The 24,857-nt window shown below is 23.6% G+C and overlaps 1 pseudogene across 1 annotated transcript; it reads left to right on the top strand.

Annotated features, from left to right (window-relative positions):
- The first annotated feature begins 3,294 nt into the window (after positions 1-3,294).
- Positions 3,295-5,367, top strand: LOC115895732 (annotated as a pseudogene). Its single transcript, XR_004055861.1, has one exon. The product of XR_004055861.1 is annotated as a protein PRRC2C pseudogene (transcript).
- The last annotated feature ends 19,490 nt before the right edge of the window (positions 5,368-24,857 follow it).

Genomic DNA, 24,857 nt, shown 5'->3' with positions numbered 1-24,857 from the left:
AACAATAGATATAATAGATATAGGTATAAAATATATATATAATGGATATAATTATAAATTATAAATATAATAAATATAATAGATATAGGAAAAAATGTAGATATAATAGATATAGGTATAAAATATGGTTATAATAAATATTAGTATACAATATAGATATAATAGTTAATGTAGATATAGGCATAAAATATAGACATAATAGATATGATAGATATATGTATAAAATATAGATATAATAGATATAATGGATATAGGTATCAAATACAAATGGAATAGAAATAGCTATAAAATATAGATATAGTGGATATAATAGATATAGGCATAAAATACAGACATAATAGATATAATACATATACGTATAAAATATAGACATAATAGATATAATAGATAAAGATATAAAATAGAGACATAATAGATATAATAGATATAGGTATAAAATATAGACATAATATATATGGGTATAAAATATAAACATAATATATATAATAGATATAGGTATAAAATATAGACATAATAGATATAATAGACATAGCTATAAAATAGAGACATAATAGTTACAATAGATATAGGAATAAAATATAGACATAAGAGACATAGGTATAAAATATAGACATAATAGATATAATAGATATGGTACAAAATATAGACATAATACATATAGTCGATACAGGTATAAAATATAGACATAATACATATAATCGATACAGGTATAAAATATAGACATAATAGATATAGGTATAAAATACAGACATAATACATATAATAAGTATAGGTATAAAACATAGACATAATAGATATAATAGATATAGGTATAAAATATAGACATAATAGATATAACAAATATAGGTATAAAATAGAGACATAATAGATTTGACTGATATAGGTATAAAATATAGAGGTAATAGATATAATAGACATAGGTGTAAAATATAGACGTAATAGATATAATAGATATAGGTACAAAATACACACATAATAGATATAATAGATAAAGGTATAAAATAGAGATATAATAGATATAGGCATAAAATACAGATATAATAGATATAATAGATATACGTATAAATATAGATATAATTGATATAGTCCATAAATATAGATATAATAGATATAATAGATATAGGTATAAAATATAGACAGAATAGATATAGGTATAAAATATAGACATAATAGATATAATAGCTTTAGGTATAAAATATAGATATAATACCTATAATTATAAAATATAAATATAATAGATATAATAGATAAAGGTATAAAATATAGATATAATTGATATCGGTATAAAATATAGTTATAATAGATATAGGTATAAAATATAGATATAATAGATATAATATATATAGGTATAATATATAGACATAAGAGATAGATATAGGTATCAAAAATAGACGTCATAGATATAATAGATAGAGGTATACAATACAGACATAATAGATATAATAGATATAGGTATAAAATATAGACATAATAGATATAATAGATATAGGTGTACAATACAGACATAATAGATATACTAGATATAGGTATAAAATATAGACATAATAGATATAATAGATATAGGTATAAAATATAGACATAATAGATATAATAGATATAGGTGTAAAATATAGACATAATAGATTTCGATATAAAGTAAAGACATAATATATATAATGGATATAGATATAAAATATAGACATAATATATAGTTATAAAATATAGACATAACAGATATAATAGATATAGGTATAAAATATAGACATAATAGATATAATAGATATAGTTATGAAATAGACATAATAGATACAATAGATATAGGCATAAAATATAGACATAATAGATATGATATATATAGCTATAAACATATAAACATAGTAGATATGATAGATATAGTTATAAAATATAGACATAATAGATAGAAATAGGTTATAAAATATAGACTAATAGATATAATAGATATAGGTGTAAAACATAGACATATAGATATAATAGATACAGGTATAAAATATAGATATAATAGATATAGGTATGGAAATATAGATATAATAGATTAATAGTAGACATAATAAGATTAATAGATATGGTATAAAATATAGATATAATAGATATAATAGATATAGGTATAAACATAGACATAATAGATATAGTAGATCAGGTATAAAATATAGATATAATAGATATAGGTATAAAATATAGATATACGGATTACGTATAAAAATAGATATAATAGATACAGGTTATAAAATATAGACAATAGATATAATAGATATAGTTATAAAATATAGATATAATAGATATAATTATAAAATATAAATATAATATATATAATCGATATAGGTATAAAATATAGATATAATAAATATAGGTATAAAATATAGTTATAATAGATTTAGGTATAAATTATAGATATAATAGATATAATAGATATAGTTATAAAATATAGACATAATAGATATAATAGATATAGATATAAAATATAGATATAATGGATATAGATATCAAATATAGATACAATAGATATAGGTATAAAATATAGATATAGTGGATATAATAGATATAGGTATAAAATATGGACATAATAGATATAATGGATATAGGTATAAAATATAGACATAAGAGGTATAATAGATATAGGTATAAAATATAGATATAATAGATATAATCGATATAGGTATAAAATATAGACATAAGAGATATAGGTATAAAATATAAACATAAAAGATATAATAGATATAGGTAAAAAATATAGATAAGAGATATAATAGATATAGGTATAAAATATAGACATAATAAATATAATCGATACAGGTATAACATATACACATAATAGATATAGGTATAAAGTATAGGCATAATAGATATAATACATATCGGCATAAAATATAGACATAATACATACAAAAGATATAGGTATAAAATATAGACATAAAAAGATACAATAGATATAGTATAAAATATAGACATAATGGATATAATAGATATAGGTATAAAATATAGACAGAATAGATATGATATGTATAGGTATAAAATATAGACATAATAGATATGATAGATATAGGTATAAAATATAGACATAATAGATTTAAGTATAAAATATAGACACAATAAATATAATAGGTATACGTATAAAATGTAGACATAATAGCTATAGGTATAAAATATAGACATAATAGATATAATAGATACAGGTATGAAATACAGACATAATAGATATAATAGATAGAGGTATAAAATATAGACATAATAGATATAATAGAGAGAGGTATAAAATATAGACATAATAGATATAGGTATAAAATATAGACATAATAGATCTCGGTATCATCTGCAGAATATGGTACTAATGCAAAGGAGTCTGTAACAGACTATACTACACCCTCTTCTTCTCTGCCTAACACTGTGGCTACTAATAACACAAAGATGGAGGATACTTTGGTTAATAATGTGCCCCTGCCTAACACCCTTCCCTTCCCTAAGAGAGAGACTATACAACAGAGCTCCAGCCTAACTTCAGGTCCTCCCACTACTTTCAGCCTCACCTTCAAGATGGAGTCTGCACGCAAGGATAGGGAGAATTCTCCAAATGTAAGGGAAAAGGGGTCTCCAGTAACTTCCACAGCACCTCCAATTGCAACTGGAGTCAGCAGTAGTGCCAGTGCACCAAGCACTGCTAATTATAATTCGTTCTCAAGTGCATCGATGCCCCAGATTCCTGTTGCTTCAGTCACTCCTACAACATCACTATCAGGAGCTGGTACGTACACTACCTCTTCTTTGAGCACAAAATCTACAACCACATCGGACCCTCCAAATATTTGTAAAGTGAAACCTCAGCAGTTGCAGACAAGCAGCCTGCCTTCTGCAAGTCATTTTTCACAGTTAAGCTGTTTGCCTTCCCTTATTGCCCAGCAACAACAGAGTCTGCAAGTTTATGTGTCTCAGTCTGCAGCAGCTCAAATCCCAGCCTTCTATATGGACACAAGTCATTTATTTAATACCCAGCATGCACGATTGGCTCCACCATCCTTGGCTCAACAACAGGGTTTCCAACCAGGTCTCTCTCAGCCAACTTCAGTTCAGCAGATTCCAATCCCTATTTATGCACCACTGCAAGGGCAGCATCAAGCCCAACTGAGTTTGGGGGCTGGACCTGCTGTTTCCCAGGCTCAGGAATTGTTCAGCTCTTCACTTCAACCATATAGATCTCAGCCAGCTTTTATGCAAAGCAGTTTATCCCAGCCATCTGTGGTCCTTTCTGGGACTGCTATTCACAACTTTCCAACTGTCCAACACCAAGAACTTGCCAAGGCACAATCTGGTCTTGCCTTTCAGCAAACATCAAATACCCAGCCTATTCCCATATTGTATGAACATCAACTGGGGCAGGCATCAGGACTAGGAGGTTCCCCGCTGATTGACACACATCTTCTCCAGGCTAGAGCAAATCTTACCCAGGCTTCAAATCTTTATTCTGGACAAGTACAACAGCCTGGTCAGACAAATTTTTATAACACTGCCCAGTCACCAAGTGCTCTCCAGCAGGTTACAGTACCTTTACCAGGATCCCAGCTTTCCTTGCCTAATTTTGGATCTACAGGGCAACCTCTAATTGCTTTGCCTCAGACTCTTCAGTCCCCGTTACAGCATACCACTCCCCAAGCACAGGCTCAGAGTCTGAGTCGTCCTGCACAAGTAAGCCAGCCTTTCAGAGGATTAATTCCTGCTGGAACACAGCATAGCATGATTGCAACCACAGGAAAAATGTCTGAAATGGAACTAAAAGCCTTTGGAAGTGGCATTGATATAAAACCAGGCACACCTCCAATCGCTGGTAGAAGCACCACACCAACATCTAGTCCCTTCCGGGCTACTTCTACAAGTCCGAACAGCCAGTCCAGCAAAATGAACAGTATTGTCTACCAGAAGCAGTTCCAGTCAGCCCCTGCCACTGTGAGAATGACACAAACCGTTTCCTACACAGTTTGCACCCCAGAAGAGAGCTGTGGGAAGAGGACTCAGCCACAAGACATTTGGTCCTAGGTGTTGGCAAAGCAGAGAGCAGAGGTTCTTCAGTCCACGCAACGGTTCTTCTCTGAACAGCATCAGAGCAAACAGATAGGAGGCAAAGCCCAGAAAGTGGACAGTGATTCAAGTAAACCTCCTGAAACACTGACCGACCCTCCTGGTGTCTGTCAGGAAAAAGTAGAAGAAAAGCCACCCCCTGCACCCTCCATAGCCACCAAACCTGTTAGAACTGGACCAATCAAACCTCAGGCAATCAAAACCGAAGAAACAAAATCTTAAAGGCTATGGTTTATTGCAGGGGATTGGGGGTGGGGGGAGGGAAAACATGGAGAATTAAGTCAGATAATGCCAGCAGCCAAAGGGGCAAAATGGTCCGTGACATTATCCTGTTTCAGAGCTTGGAGATATACAAGGGACATAGGAGCAATTTACACTGACACATAGCTGCTGTACCAGTAAAAATGAGGCTTTGCAAGCTTGTACCTACTATATAACATGCACTCGGTTGATGGCCACGCATCTTCAGTCAGAATTTATATATAAATATATGCACCCATTTTTTTGAGTGCATATAATTTAGACCTAAAAATCCTTATGATTAGATGAAACACCAAAATATAAGAAAAATAACACGGCAGAGGAATAGCTCAGCCTGAACAGTGTGATGGTCCCAGCTAATACATCAGATGCGGTTTTTTTGCTCCCTTATGTTCCTTGGATATGGTTATGGCATTTGTAGGCTTGGAGGTGAAGAACTGAAGATAACTGGTGCTGGATAGAGGAGCCTTATTTTTTATTATGGCAGCTTGCTATTTTTATAACATGGTGATTGAGTTGAACACAATCAAGTACAGTAGTAACTGATCTCCCTTCTTCCTGGATGAATGAGCAGATGAGTAAATATTGATGTCAGCATCCTTGAACCATATCATAGTGAGCAGTGTTTGGCTACTGCTTCTGTTTGAAATGATGCTGTGTTTGGTTGTGGTCCGAAGCTTTGAAGCGCTACTTAGAATCTCCTTTCTTCCATGGAGCTCTAACCATTCAAACATGACAGATTTGGTAAAATGCTAGTTAGGTTGAGTCTTCCTTGCCCCACTCAGTCATCTTTGTATGAATCCCATGGTTCTGGGGTTTTTTTCTTTTTTTCCTTTTTCTTTTTTCTTTTTTCTTTTTTTTTCTTTTTTTTTTTTTTTTTTTTTTTTTTGTTAAACCAGTTTTTAGCTGGTGTTTAGCTGGTGTTTATGAAGAACAGTGAGTACCTAGAACTGTGCCACTAATTAAAGGAAATCCTAAGAAGGTGCATTTCTTTACAGAGCTGTGTCATGCCATCCTTTGGGCCCTCTGCTGGAAAAGTAGAATCAAGTCTCAAATAATGCCTTTTTAATTGTATCCTCTAGTATTATAGATATAGGACAGTACTGTATCATACCTCTGTGAATGTAAAATATCTTGTACCTGCTTTATGATACGTAGTAGTGACCGTGCTTTATCAGAGCTGTTTTTAATGATGTTATTCTAGAATGTTTTATTTCCAGATGATGATTCAGAAGCTAATATTAAAAAATGGTGCCAGGTACCACAACAGTAACAGAACTTTGGCAATTTTCTGGGGTTTTGTTTTTACCTCCCCCCCCCTTTTTTTTAAATGGAGTGTGCTGGATGTCTCTATAATTTTATTCAGATGACTGCAGAACCTGGAAAAGCTGTTGCTGCTATTGATGCATAACATACTGCTATTGGTCTCTTTATATAAATATATATATATACATATATATATATAATTTGAATTTTTGGAAACTTTAGCTGTGCTGTCAACTTGGAAAAAGTATCCCAGTTACTGTGTTGAGTTGGCATTCTACAGAAATTAACAGCCATATTGGTCTAGAAATGTTAAACTTAATTTTTTCCATTTGTACAGGGGTAACACACTGTATTAAATATGTAAGGTCTATCTACATGGGTTTGATTACAGAAACTAATAAGTATTCTCTAAATAAAAAAAATAAAATAAAATAAAATAAAATATAGACATAATAGATATAGGTAAAATACACAGACATAATAGATATAATAGATATAGATATAAAATATATACATAATCGATATAGGTACAAAATATAGAGAGAATAGATACAACAGATATAGTTATACAATATAGATACTAGTTATAATAGATATAGGTATAAAATATAGACATAATAGATATAATAGATATAGGTATAAAATATAGACATAATAGATATAGGTATAAAATATAGACATAATGGATATAATAGATACATGTATAAAATATAGACATAATAGATATAGGTATAAAATATAGACGAAATAGGTATAATACATATAGGTATAAAATATAGACATAATAGACATAATAGATATATGTATAAAATATAGACATAATAGATATAGGTATAAAATATAGACATAATAGATATAATATATATAGTTATAAAATACAGACATAATAGTTATAATAGATATAGGTATAAAATATAGTTAATAGATATGGGTACAAAATATAGATATAATAGTATAGGTATAAAATATGGACATAATCGATATAACAGATATAGGTATAAAATATAGACATAAAAGATATAATAGATACAGGTATAAAATATAGATATAATAGATATAGGTATAAAACACACATATAATAGATATAGTTATATAATATAAATATAAAAGATATAATAGACATAGGTATAAAACACAGACATAATAGATAAAGATATAAAAATATAGTTATAATGGATATAATGGATATATGTATAAAAATAGATATAATGGATATAATAGATAGAGGTATAAAATATAGACATAATAGATATAATAGACATTAGGTATAAAATAGAGACATTATAGATATAATAGATATATGTAAAAATATAAACATAACTAGATATAGGTATAAAATATAGACATCATAGATACAGAGATATAGGTATAAAATATAGACATAAAGGATATAATAGATATAGGTATGAAATATAGACATAATACATATAATAGATAGAGGTATAAAATTAGACATAATAGATATAATAGATATAGGTGTAAAATGTAGACATAATGGATATAATAGATAGAGGTATAAATATAGACGTAATAGAATAATACATATAATAGATAGAGGTATAAAAACATAGGCATAATATATAGAGATATAATAGATAGAGGTATAAAATATAAACACAATAGATATAGTAGATATTGAAATAAAATATAGGACATTATCGATATAATAGAGGTTAAAATATAGATATCATAGATATAATAGAGGTATGAAAATTATAGACGTTATAATTATAATAGAGGTATAAAATAAGACAAAATAGATATAAAAGAGGTATAAAATATAGAAATAATAGATATAATAGAGGGATAAAAACATAGACATAATAGTTATAATAGATGGAGATATAAAATATAGACATAGTAGATATAATCCACATAGGTATTAAATATAGACATAATAATTATAGTAGGTATGGTAATTAAATAGAGACAAATATATATATATTTAGATATAAAATATAGACATAACAGATATAATGGATATAGTATAGATATAGAATATGACATAATAGATATATAGATATAGCTATAATATATAGACATAACAGATATAATAGATATAGGTATAAAATGTACACATAATAGATATAATAGATATAAGTAAAAATATAGACTTAATAGAATAATAGATGTAGGTATACAATATAGACGTAATAGCTATAGGTATAAAATATAGACATAATAGATATAATGGTACAGGTATGAAATATAGACATAATAGATATAATAGATATAGGTATAAAATATAGACATAATGGATATAATAGAGAGAGGCATAAAAATAGACATAATAGATATACGTATAATATATAGACATAATAGATATAACATATACAGTTCTAAACTATAGACATAATAGTTATAATACATATAGGTATAAATATAGACATAATAGTTATAGGTATAAAATATAGACATAATATTTATAATAGATATTGGTATTAAATATAGACATAATAGATATAGGTATAAAATATAGACACAATAGATAAAATAGATACAGGTATAAAATATAGACATAATAGATATAATAGATATACTTAGAAAATATAGACGTAGTAGATATAATAGATAGAGGTATACAATATAGACATAATAGATATAATCGATATAGGTATAAAATATAGACATAATAGACATAGGTATAAAATATACACATAATAGATATTATAGATATAGGTATATAATATAGATATAATAGGTATAGTTATAAAATATGGACATAATAGATATAACAGATATAGGTATAAAATATAGACATAATAGATATAATAGATATAGGTATCAAATAGAGACATAATAGATATCTTAGATAGAGGTATAAAATATAGACATAATAGATACAGGTATAAAATATAGACATATGAGATATAATGGATATAGTTATAATATATAGGCATAAGGCCGGGCGCGGTGGCTCAAGCCTGTAATCCCAGCACTTGGGAGGCTTAGACGGGCGGATCAGGAGGTCAGGAGATCGAGACCCTCCTGGCTAACACGGTGATGATGATGATTGAAACCTCGTCTTTACTAAAAAATACAAAAAAAATAGTCGGGCGACGGTGGCAGGTGTGTGTAGTCCCAGCTACTCGGGAGGCTGAGGCAGGAGAATGGCTTAAAACACCGGAGGCGGAGATTGCAGTGAACTGAGATAAGGCACTGCATCAAGCCTGGGTGACAGAGCGAGACTCTCTCTCAAAAAATAAAAAAATAAAAAAACGAAATAAATATAGGCATAAGAGTATAATCGGTATAGGTATAAAATATAGCAATAATAGATATAGGCATGAAGTATAGACATAATAGATATAATAGATATAGGAATAAAATATAGACATATGTATAGGTATAAAATATAGACATAGTAGATATAATAGACATAGGTATAAAAATATAGACATAATAGATATAATAGACATAGGTATAAAATATAGACATAATAGATATAAGAGATACAGGTATAAAATATAGACAAAATAGATATAGGTACAAAATATAGACATAAGAGATATAGTAGATATAGGTATAAAATGTAGAAATAATAGATATCATAGATATAGGTATAAAATATAGACATAATCGATATAAAAGATATAGTTATAAAATATAGACATAATAGATATCATAGATAAATGTAGAAAATATAGACATAATAGATAGAAGTATAAAATATAGACATATAGATATAACAGATATAGGTAGAGAGAATAGGCATAATAGACATAATAGGTATAGGTATAAAATATAGACATAATAGATATAATAGATATAGGTTTAAAATATAGACAATACATATAGAGATAAAAATAGAGAAAATAGAGTATAACAGATATACGTATCAAATATAAACATAATAGATATAGGTATAAAATATAGACATATGATACCATAGATATAGGTATAAAAATATAGACATAATAGATATAGGTATCAAATATAGATATAATAGATACAATAGATATAGGTATAAAATATGGATATAATGTATATAATAGATATAGGTATAAAATATGGATATCATAGATACAGATATTGGTATAAAATATAGATATAACAAATATAATGGATATAGGTATTAAATATAGATATACTACATATAGGTATAAAATTATTTATAATAGATATAATAGATATAGTTATAAAATATAAAATAATAGATATGATACACATAGGTATAAAAAATAGATATAATAGATATGATTATAAAATATAGAGATATATAATAGATATAGGTATAAAACAAAGACATAATAGATAAAGGTATAAAATACAGACATCATAGATATAGGTATAATATATAGACATAATAGATATAACTATAAAATATAGACATAACATTTATAATAGATATCGGTATAAATATAGACATAATATATATAATAAATATAGGTATAAACTATAGCCATAAGAGATGTAATAGATATAGATAAAAATATATACATAATAGATATAGGTATATAAAATATAGACATAATAGATGTAATAGACATAGGTATAAAATATAGACATCATAGATATGATATATATAGGTATGAAATATAGACATACTAGAAATGACAGATAAAGGTATAAAATAGACATAATAGATAAAATAGATGTAGGTATAAAATATAGACAACAGATTTAATAGATATAGGTATAAAACATAGACATAATAGATATAGTAGATACAGGTATAAAATATAGATATAATAGATATAGGTATAAAATATAGATATAATAGATATATTAGATGTACGTATAATAAATAGATATAATAGATACAGTTATAAAAATAGATAATGGATAAAATAGATATAGGTATAAAATATAGATATAAAAGATGTAATTATAAAATATAAATATAATAGATATAATAGATATAGGTATAAAATATAGATAGATAAATAGATAGGTATAAATATAGTTATAATAGATGTAGGTATAAAATATAGATATAATAGATACAGATATAAAATATAGTGTAGATATAATAGATATAGGTATCAAATATAGATATAGTAGATATAATAGATATAGGAATAAAATATAGACATAATAGATATAATAGAAAAAGATATAAAATATAGACATAATAGATATAAAAGATATGGTCTAATATATAGACATAATAGATATAGGTATAAAATATAGACATAATAGATATAATAGATATAGCTATGAAATATAGTCATAAGATGTATAATAATATAGGTACAAAATATAGACCTAATAAATATAATCGATACAGGTATAAAATATAGACATAATAGATATAGGTATAAAGTATAGACATAATAGATAAAATAGATATCGGTATAAAATATAGACATAATACATACAAAAGATATAGGTATAAAACATAGACATAATAGATACAATAGATATAGGTATAAAATATAGACACAATACATATAATAGATATAGGTATAAAATACAGACATAATAGATAAATATAGGTATAAATATAGATATAATAGATATGATAGATATAGGTATAAAATATAGACATAATAGATATAATAGATATAGGTATAAAATATAGACTTTATAGATATAATATGTAGGTATTAAATATAGACATAATAGATATAATAGATACAGGTACAAAATATAGATATAATAGATGTAGGTAAAAAATATAAATAAAATAGATATCATAGATATATGTATAAGATAGAGACATAATAGATATAGTAGATATAGGTATAAAATATAGATATAATTGATATAGTAGATACAGGAATAAAATACAGACATAATTGAAATAGGTATAAAATATAGACAAAATAGATATAAAAGATATAGGTATCAAATATAGACATAATAGATATAATAGATATATGTATAAGATATATACATATAGATAAATAGATAGTGGTATAAAATATAGACATAATAGATATAATATATATAGGTATAAATTAAAAACATATGATGTAGGTATAAAATATAGACATAATAGATATAATATATGTATAAAATATAGACATAATAGGTATAGCTATAAAAATATAACATAATAGATATAATATAGGCATAAAATATAGACATAATAGATATGATAGATATAGGTGTAAAATATAGACATAATAGATATAATGGAGAGAGGTAAAAAATATAGACATAATAGATATAGGTATAAAATATAGACATAATATTTATAATTATAAAATATAGACATAATAGATAGATATAGGTATAAAATACAGACATAATGCATATAGGTAAAAAATAGACATAATAGATATAATAGATATAGGTATTAAATATAGACATACTAGATATAATAGTTGTCGGTATAAAATATAGACATAATAAATACAGATATAGGAATAAACTATAGACATAAAAGACATAGGTATAAAATATAGACCTAATATATATAATAGATATCGGTTATAAAATACAGACATAATAGATATAATAATATAGGTATACAATATACATAAAATAAATATAGGTATAAAAATAGACATAATAGATACAATAGACACATATAAAATATAGATGTGATAGATATTGGTAAAATATAGATATAATAAATATAGGTATAAAATACAGACAAAATAGATATAATTGATATAGGTAAAAATATAGACATAATTCATATAATAGATATAGGTATAAAACACAGAGATAAAAGGTATGGGTATAAAATATAGATATAATAGATATAATAGATATAGGTATAAAATATAGATATAATAGATATAATAGATATAGGGATAAAATATTGACATAATAGATATAACAGATGTAGATATAAAATATGGACATGATAGATATAGGTATAATATATAGACATAATAGGTATAATAGATGTACGTAGAAAATATAGACATAATTAATATAGATATAAAATATAGACATAATGCATATAATCTATATAGGTATAAAATATAGACATAATAGGTATAGGTATAAAATATAGACATAATAGATATAATAGATAAAAGTATAAAATGTAGACTTAATAGATATAATAGATATAGGTATAAAATATAGACATAAATGATATAGGTATAAATATAGACATAATGCATATAATACATATAGGTATACAATATCGACATAATAGGTATGGTATAAAATATAGACATAATACATATAATAGATATATGTATAAAATATAGATATAACAGATCAAATAGATATAGGTGTAAAATATTGACATAATAGATATAATAGATAAAGATATAAAATATAGACAGGATAGATATAGGTATAAAATATAGACATAATAGGTATAATAGATATAGGTAGAAAATATAGACATAATTGATATAGGTAAAAATATAGACATAATGCATAGAGTAGATATAGGTATAAAATATAGTCATAATAGGTATGGGTATAAAATATAGACATAATCGATATAATAGATATAAAATATAGATATAAAATATATAATTGATATAGGTATAAAATATTGACATAATAGATATAATAGATATAGGTATAAAATATAGACATAATAGATACAATAAATACAGGCATAAAATATAGACATAAAAGATATAATAGATATAATAAAATGTAGATACAATAGATATAGTTATAAAATATAGATATAATAGATATGATAGATAAAGTATAAAATATAGATATGATAGATATAATGGATATAGGTATAAAATGTAGATATAATAGATATAGATAAAAATATAGACATAATAGATATAATAGATATAGGTGTAAAATATAGATAATAGATGTAGGTATAAAATATAGACATAACAGATATAATAGATATAGGTGTAAAATATAGATATAATATACAGGTATAAAACTTAGTCATAATTGATATAATAGATATAGGTGTAAAACAGAGACATAATAGTTATAGTAGATGGAGATATAAAATATAGACATAGTAGATATAATACATTTAGGTATTAAATATAGACATAATAAATATAATAGATATATTAATAAAATAGAGACATAATAGATATAATAGTATAGGTATAAAATATGGACATAAGAGATATATATAAGTATAAAATATAAACATAATAGATTTAATAGATATAGATTTAAAATATAGACAAAATAGATATAGGTACACAATATAGACATAATAGATATAAAAGAATTAGGTATACAATATACACATAATAGATATAATTGATATAGGTATAAAATAAAGACATAATAGACATAATAGATATAGGTTTAAAATATAGAATAATTGAGAAGAGCAGATATAGGTAAAAAATATAGACATAATAGATATAATAAATATAGGTATAAAATATAGACATAGAAGATATAATAGATATATGTATAAATTGTAGATATAACATATAGCTATGAAATATAGACACAATAGATATAGATATAGGAATTAAATAAAGATATAATAGATATAGGTATAAAAATAGATATAATAGATATATCGATATAGGTATAAAATATAGAAATAATAGATGTAATAGATATAGGTATAAAATATAGACATTATAGATATAATAGATATCGGTATAAAATATAGACATAATAGATATAATAGACAAAGTTATAAAATATAGACATAATAGATGTATTAAATATAGGTATAAAATATAGACAACAGAGATATAAAAGATACAGGTATAAAATGTAGACATAAACAGATATAGTAGATATACGTAAATAATATGGCATAATAGATATAATAGATATAGGTATAAAATATAGACATAACAGATATAATAGATAGAGGTATAAAATATAGACAAAATAGATATAGTAGATATACGTAAAAATATGGACATAATAGATATAATAGATATAAGTATAAAATATAGACATAACAGCTATAATAGATATAGGTATAAAATATAGACATAATAGATATAATAGATATAGGTATGAAATATAGACATAATAGATATCGGTATAAATATAGACAGAATAGATATAACAGTTATAGTTCTAAAATATAGACATAATAGTTATAATAGACATAGGTATAAAGTAGAGACATAAGAGATATAGGTATAAAAAATAGACATAATAGATATAATAGATACAGGTATCAAATATAGACATAATAATTATAATAGATATAGGTATAAAAATAGACATAAAAGTTATACGTAAAATATAGATATAGTGGTTATAATAGATATAGGTATGAAATATAGACATAAGAGATAAATAGGTATAGGTATAAATATAGACATAATAGATATAATATATATGTATAAGATAGAGAGATAATAGATATAACAGATATAGGTACAAATATAGACATAATAGATATAATAGATATATGTATAAGAGATAGACATAATCGATATAATAGATATAGGTATTAAATACAGACATAATGGATATAACAGATATAGGTATAATATATAGACATAATAGATAGATATACGAATAAAATATAGACGTAATTCAAATAGGTGTAAAATATAGACAAATAGATATAAAAAATATAGGTATAAAATATAGACATAATAGATATAATAGCTATAGATATAAAATATAGACATAATAGATATAATAGATATAGGTATAAAATATAGACATAATAGATTAATAGATATAGAAAAAATACAGACATAATTGAAATACTTATAAAATATAAACATAATAGATAAAATAACATAGGTATGCAATATAGACATATAGATATAACAGATATATGTATAATATATAGACATAATAGAGATAGGTATAAAACAAAGACATATTAGATATAATAGAAATAGGTAAAATATAGACATAATAGATATAGGTATAAAATATAGACATAGTAGATATAATAGATATAGGTATAAAATATAGACAGAGTAGATATAATAGATATAGCTATAAAATATAGGCATAATGGATATAATAGATATAGGTATAAAATATAGACATAATAGATATAAAACATATAGGTATAAAATATAGACATAATAGATATAGGTATTAAATATAGAATAGATATATAATAGATATAGATATAAAATAATACATAATGGATATAATAGATATAGGTATAAAATGTAGACATAATAGATATAGGTATTAAATATAGACATAATAGATATAATAGAAATAGGTATAAAATATACACATAATAGATAATAGATATAGGTATCAAATAGAGACATGATAATTTAATAGATATTAGTATAAAATACAGACATAATAGATGTAATCCATATAGGTATAAAATATAGACATGGCCGGGCGCGGTGGCTCAAGCCTGTAATCCCAGCACTTTGGGAGGCCGAGACGGGCGGATCACAAGGTCAGGAGATCGAGACCATCCTGGCTAACACAGTGAAACCCCGTCTCTACTAAAAATACAAAAACTAGCCGGGCGAGGTGGCGGGCTCCTGTAGTCCCAGCTACTCGGGAGGCTGAGGCAGGAGAATGGCGTAAACCCGAGAGGCGGAGCTTGCAGTGAGCTGAGATCCGGCCACTGCACTCCAGTCCGGGCGACAGAGCGAGACTCCGCCTCAAAAAAAAAAAAAAAAACAAAAAACAAAAAAAATATAGACATAATAGATAAATGTATAAAATATAAACATAAAAGATAAATATAGGTCTAAAATATAGACATAATAAATATAATACATATAGTTACAAAAACATAGAAATAATACATATAGGTATAAAATATAGACATCATAGATGTAATAGGTATAGTTATAAAATATAAACATATTAGATATAGGTATAAAATATAGACACAATATATATAATAGATATAGTTATAAAATATAGACATAATACATATAGTTATAAGATATAGACATAATAGATATAATAGATATAGGTATAAGCAGAGACATAATAGATATAATAGAAAAGATATAAAATATAGACATAATAGACAAAATAGGTATAGGTATGAAATATAGACATAATAGATATATAGATATACGATAATATATAGACATAATAAATACAATATATATAGGTATAAAATATAGACATGATAGATATATTAGATATAGATATAAAACATAGTCATAATAGATATAATAGATATAGGTATAAAATGTAGACATAATAGATATAGGTATAAAATATAGACATAATAGATTTAATAGACATAGGTTTAAAACACTGATATGATAGATATAATAGATACAGGTATAAAATGTGGACATAATAGACATAACAGATATAGGTATAAAATATAGACAGAGTAGATATAATAGATATAGGTATAAATTATAGACATAATAGATATAATAGATATAGGTATAAATATAGACAGAGTAGATATAATAGATATGGGTATAAAATATAGTCATAATAGATATAATAGATATAGGTATAAAATATAGACAAAACTGGTATAAATATATAGGTATGATATACAGACATAATAAATGTAGGTATAAAATATACATATAATAGATATAATAGATATATGTATAAGATACAGGCATAATAGATAATAGGTATAGGTATGAAATATAGATATAATAGATAATAGATAGAGGTATAAAATACAGACATAATAGATATAATAGATATAGGAATAAAATACAGACAAAATTGAAATAGGTATAAAATATAGACAAAATAGATATAAACAATATAGGTATCAAATATAGACATAATAGATATAATACTTATATGTATAAGATATAGACATATAGATATCGGTATAAAAATATAGACATAATAGATATAGGTATAATATATAGACATAGTATAATAGATATATGTATAAAATATAAACATAATAGATATAATAGAGATGGGTATAAAATATAGATGAAATAGATATCGTTAAAAATATAGACATAATAGATTTAATAAATATAGGTATAAAATATAGACATAATATTTATAATAGAGTTTTATATATATAAAATATATATAAAATATAGTTATAATAGATATAGGTACAGATTATGGATATAATAGATATAATAGATATAGGTATAAAATATAGACATAACGATACAATAGATAGAGGTATAAAATATACACTTAAAAGATATAATAGATAGAGGTATATATAGACAACACAGATAAAATATATACAGGTATAAAATATAGACATATAATAGATATAGATATAGATATAAAATATAGACATAATAGATATAGGTATAAAATATAGACATAATAGATAGATAAGTATTAAATATAGGCATAATAGATATATGTATATAATATAGATATAATAGTTATAGGTATAAATATATAGATATAATAGATACAGGTATAAAATAAAGACAAAATAGATATAATAAATATAGGTATAAAATATAGACTTAATACATATAGGTATAAAATGTAGACATAATAGATATAATATATATAGGTATAAAAGTACACATAATAGACATAATAGATATAAGTATAAAATATAGACATAATAGATATAATTGATAGAGTTATAAATATAGACATAATAGATATAACAGATAGAGGGACAAAATATAGACATAATAGATATAATAGATATAGCTATAAAATATAGACATAATAGATGTAATAGATATATTTATAAAATATAGACATAAAAGATATAGGTATAAATATAGACGTAATAGATATAGGTATAAAATACAGACACAATAGATATAATACATGTAGGTATGAAATATAGACATAATAGATATAAGACATATAGGTATAAAATATAGACATAAGAGATATAATAGATATATCTATAAAACATAGACATAAAAGATATGATATATATGGGTATAAAATGTAGACATAATAGTGATAGGTATAAAATATAGATAAATAGATACAGGTATAAAATATAGACATAATGCATATCATAGATATAGGTATAAAGTATAGACATAATAGATATAATAGATATAGGTATAAAATATAGAAATAAAAGATATAGGTATTAAATATGGACATAATAGATATAATAGAAATAGGTATCAAATATAGACATAATAATTATTATAGATATAGGTATCAAATATTGACATAAATATATAGGTACAATGTACAGACAAAATGCTTATAATAGATATAGGTATGAAATATAGACATATAGATATAATAGGTATAGGTTTAATATAAACACATAATAGACAATAGATAAAGCTATAAAATATAGACAGAGTAGATATAATAGACAGAGTTATAAATTATAGACATAATAGATATAGTAGATATAGGTATAAAATATAGACATAATAGATAGAGGTATAAAATATAGAAATAATAGATTTTATAGATATAGGTTTAAAACATTGATATGATAGATATAATAGATAGGGTATAAAATATGGACATAATAGACATAATAGATATAGGTATAAAATATAGACAGAGTAGATATATTAGATATGGGTATAAAATATAGTCATAATAGATATAATAGATATAGGTATAAAATATAGACATAACTGGTATAAATATATAGGTATGATATATAGACATAATAAATATAGGTACAAAAATACACATAATAGATATAATAGATATACGTATAATATACAGGCATAATAGATATAAAGGTATAGGTATAAAATATAGATATAATAGATATAATAGATAGAGGTATAAAATACAGACATAATAGATAATAGATAAAGATATAAAGTAGAGACATAATAGATATAATAGATAGAGGTATAAAATACAGACATAATAGATATAATACATATAGGAATAAAATACAGACAAGCCGGGCGCGGTGGCTCAGCCTGTAATCCCAGCACTTTGGGAGGCCGAAACGGGCGGATCACGAGGTCAGGAGATCAAGACCATCCTGGCTAACATGGGTGAAACCCCGTCTCTACTAAAAAATACAAAAAAAAAACTAGCCGGGCGACCTGGGGGCGCTGTAGTCCAGTACTCGGAGGCTGAGGCAGGAGAATGGCGTGAACCCGGGGAGGCGGAGCTTGCAGTGAGCTGAGATCTGGCCACTGCACCCAGCCTGGGCTGAGAGCGAGACTCGGTCTCAAAAAAAAAAAAAAAAAAAAAAAAAAAAAAAAAAAAAAAATAAAATACAGACAAAATTGAAATAGGTATAAAATATAGACAAAATAGATATAAACAATATAGGTATCAAATATAGACATAATAGATATAATACTTATATGTATAAGACATAGACATAATAGATATAGGTATAATATATAGACATAGATATAATAGATATAGCTATAAAATATAAACATAATAGATAATAGTGATGGGTATAAAAATATAGACGAAATAGATATCTTTATAAAATAGACATAATAGAATTAATAAATACAGGTATAAATTATAGACATAACAGTTATAATAGAGTTTTATATATAAAATATATATAAAATATAGTTATAATAGATATAGGTTACAGATTATAGATATAATAGATATAATAGATATAGGTATAAAATATAGACATAACAGATACAATAGATAGAGGTATAAAATATACACTTAAAGATATAATAGATAGAGGTATAAAATACAGACAACATAGATAAAATAATACAGGTATAAAATATAGACATAATAGATATAATAGATATAGGTATAAACTACAGACATAATAGATATAGGTATAATAAATACACAATAGATATAATAGATATAGGTATAAATTATAGACATAATTGTTATCATAGATATAGACAAAATAGATATGATAGATATAGGTATAAAATATAGACATAAGAGATATAATGGATATAGTTATAAAATATGGACATAATAGATATAATAGATATAGATATAAAATATGGACATAATAGATATAGGCATAAATATAGATATAATAGATATAAAAGATAGAAGTATAAAATATAGACATAATAGATATAAGAAATAAAGATATAACATATGGACATAATAGATATAGGTATAAAGTATAGACACAATAGATATAATAGATATAGGTATAAAATATAGACATAAGAGATATACTAGATGTAGGTATAAAATATAAACATAATACATATAATCGATACAGGTATAAAAATATAGACTAACAGATATAGGTATGATGTATGGACATAATAGATATAATAGATATAGGTATAACATATAGACATAATACATTAATAGATATAGGTATAAAAATATAGACATAATACATAATAGATATAGGTATAAAATATAGATACAACAGACATAATAGATATCCGTATAAAATATAGATACAATAGATATCGGTATAAAACATAGATATAATAGATATAATAGATACATATATAAAATAAAGACATAATAGATAAAATTATAAAATAAAAATATAATAGTTATCATAGATATACGTATGAAATATAGATATAATATATAGGTATAAATATAGTTATAATAGATATAGGATAAAATACAGATATAATAGATTTAATACATATAGTTTTAAAATATAGACATAAGAGATATATAGATATAGGTATAATATATAACGTAATAGATATAGTAGATATAAGTATAAAATATAGACATAATAGATATAATAGATATAGGTATAAAATATAGTAATAAAACATATAATACATATAGGTATGAAATATAGATATAATAGATATAACAGATATAAGTATAAAAAATAGACATAAAAATATAGGTATAAAATATAGGCATAATAGCCCTAATAGATATAGGTATAAAATATAGATATATATAGGTATAAATATAGTTATAATAGATAAAGGAATAAAATATAGACATTAGGGATATAATAGATATAGGTATAAAACATAGAGCAATAGTTATGTATATATGGGTATAAAAATATAGACATAATACATATGATAAATACAGGTATAAAATATAGACATAATAGATATAGGTATATAAATATTACATAATAGATATAATAGATATAGTTATAAAATATAGACATAATAAATATAACAGATATAGATAAAATATACATATTATCGATATAGGTATAAAATGTAGACATAATACATATACTAGATTTAGGAATAATATACAGTTATAATAGATATAGGTATAAAATATAGAATAATAATATAGGGATAAATTACAGACATAATAAACATAATAATGTAGGTATAAAATGTAGACAGAATAAATATAATAGATATAGGTATGAAGGGTACACATAATAGATATAATAGATTCTGGTATATAATATAGACATAATGGATATAATAGATATAGGTATAAAATACAGATATAATAGATACAATAGATACAGGTATAAAATATAGACATAATAGATATAATAGATATAGGTATAAATAGAGACATTATAGATATAGTTATAAAATATAGACATAATAGATATAATTGATAGAGTTATAAAGTATACACTAATAGATATAATAGATAGAGGGATAAAATATAGACATAATAGATATAATAGATATAGGTATAAATACAGACATAAGAGATATAATAGATATAGGTAAAATATAAAACAATATAGATATAATAGATATAGGTATAAAATATAGACTTAATAGATATAGGTATAAAATATAGACATAATATATATAATAGATATAGGTATAAAATAAGACATCATAGATACAATAGATATAGGTAAAAAATATAGACATAATAGATTAATAGTTATAGGTATAAACTATAGACATAATAGATATAGGTATAATATATAGACAATAGGTATAATATATATAGGTATAAACCATAGACATAACACGTACAAGAGATATAGACAAAATAGATTAATAGATATAGGTATAAAATATTGACATAAGAGATATAGATATAGTTAAAAAATGTAGACATAATGAATAATAGATATAGGTATAAAATATAAACATAATAGATATATGCATAAAATATAGATATAACAGTTATAATAGATAGAAGTATAAATATAGACATTATAGATATTAGAGATATAGGTATAAAGTATAGACATAAATTATATAATAGATATAGGTATAAAATATAGACATAATGACATAGGTATAAAATATTGACATAATAGATGTAAGATATAGTTAAAAATATAGACATAAAAGATATAGTACATATAGTTATAAATTACAGACATAATAGATATAGGTATAAAATATAGATATAACACATATAATAGTGATATAAAATAAAGGCATAATACATATATAGATATAGGTATTAAATACAGACATAATAGATATAGGTATATAATATATACAGAATAGATATAATAGATGTAGGTATAAAATGTAGACATAATAGATATAAAGATATATGTATAAAATATAGACATAATAGATATAATAGGTATAGGTAATATATAGACATAATAGATATAGGTTATAAAATATAGACATAATATATATAGTTTAAAATATAGACATAATAGATATAATAAATATAGGTATAAAATATAGACTTAATATATATAGCATAAAATATAGACATAATAGACATAATAGATATAGGTATAAAATACAGACATAATAGATATAATAGATAAAGGTATAAAAAATAGAGAAAATAGATAAAGGTATAAAATATAGACATAATAGACATACACATATAGGTATATAATATAGACATAATAGATATTAGTATAAAATATAGATATAATAGATAATAGATATAGGTATAAAGGATAGACATAACAGATTAATAGAATAGGTAAAAATATAGACATAATAGATATAATAGATATAGGTATAAATATTAGACATAATAGATACTATAGATATAGACATAATAGATATAATGATATAGGTATAAAATATAGACAAAGAGATATAATAGATATAGGCATGAAATATAGACATAATAGATATAGGTATAAAATATAGATAATAGATACAATAGTACAGTCATAAAATATAGACATAATAGATATAATAGTTATAGGTATAAAATATAGACATAATAGAAATAATAGATTTATGTATAAGATAGTCATGATCGATCTAATAGATATAAGTATGAAAATATAGACCTAATAGATATAATAGATATAGGTTTAAAATAAAGACATAATAGATATAATAGATATAGTTATAAGATATAGACATAATAGATATAGGATAAAATACAGACATAAAAGTAAATATGTATAAATATAAAATATAGACATAATAGACATAATAGATATAGGTGTAAAATACAGACATATTAGGTATAGTAGATATAAGGATAATATAGATAATAGATATACGTATAAATACAGACAAAATGGATATAACAGATATAGGTATAAAATATACGCATAATATATATAACAGATATAAGTATAAAATAACAGACAAAAGATGTAATAGATATAGGTATAAAATATAGACATAATAGATATAATAGATATAGTTATAAAATATAGATTATAATAGCTATAGGTATAAAATACGGATATCATAGATATAAAAGATATAGTTGTAAAATATAGACATACTCGATATAAAAGATATGGGTATAAA

The sequence above is a fragment of the Rhinopithecus roxellana genome, unplaced genomic scaffold (assembly GCF_007565055.1).
Source record: "Rhinopithecus roxellana isolate Shanxi Qingling unplaced genomic scaffold, ASM756505v1 contig1958, whole genome shotgun sequence".
NCBI lineage: Eukaryota > Metazoa > Chordata > Mammalia > Primates > Cercopithecidae > Rhinopithecus > Rhinopithecus roxellana.
This window is presented reverse-complemented; position numbering and strand designations above follow the sequence as displayed.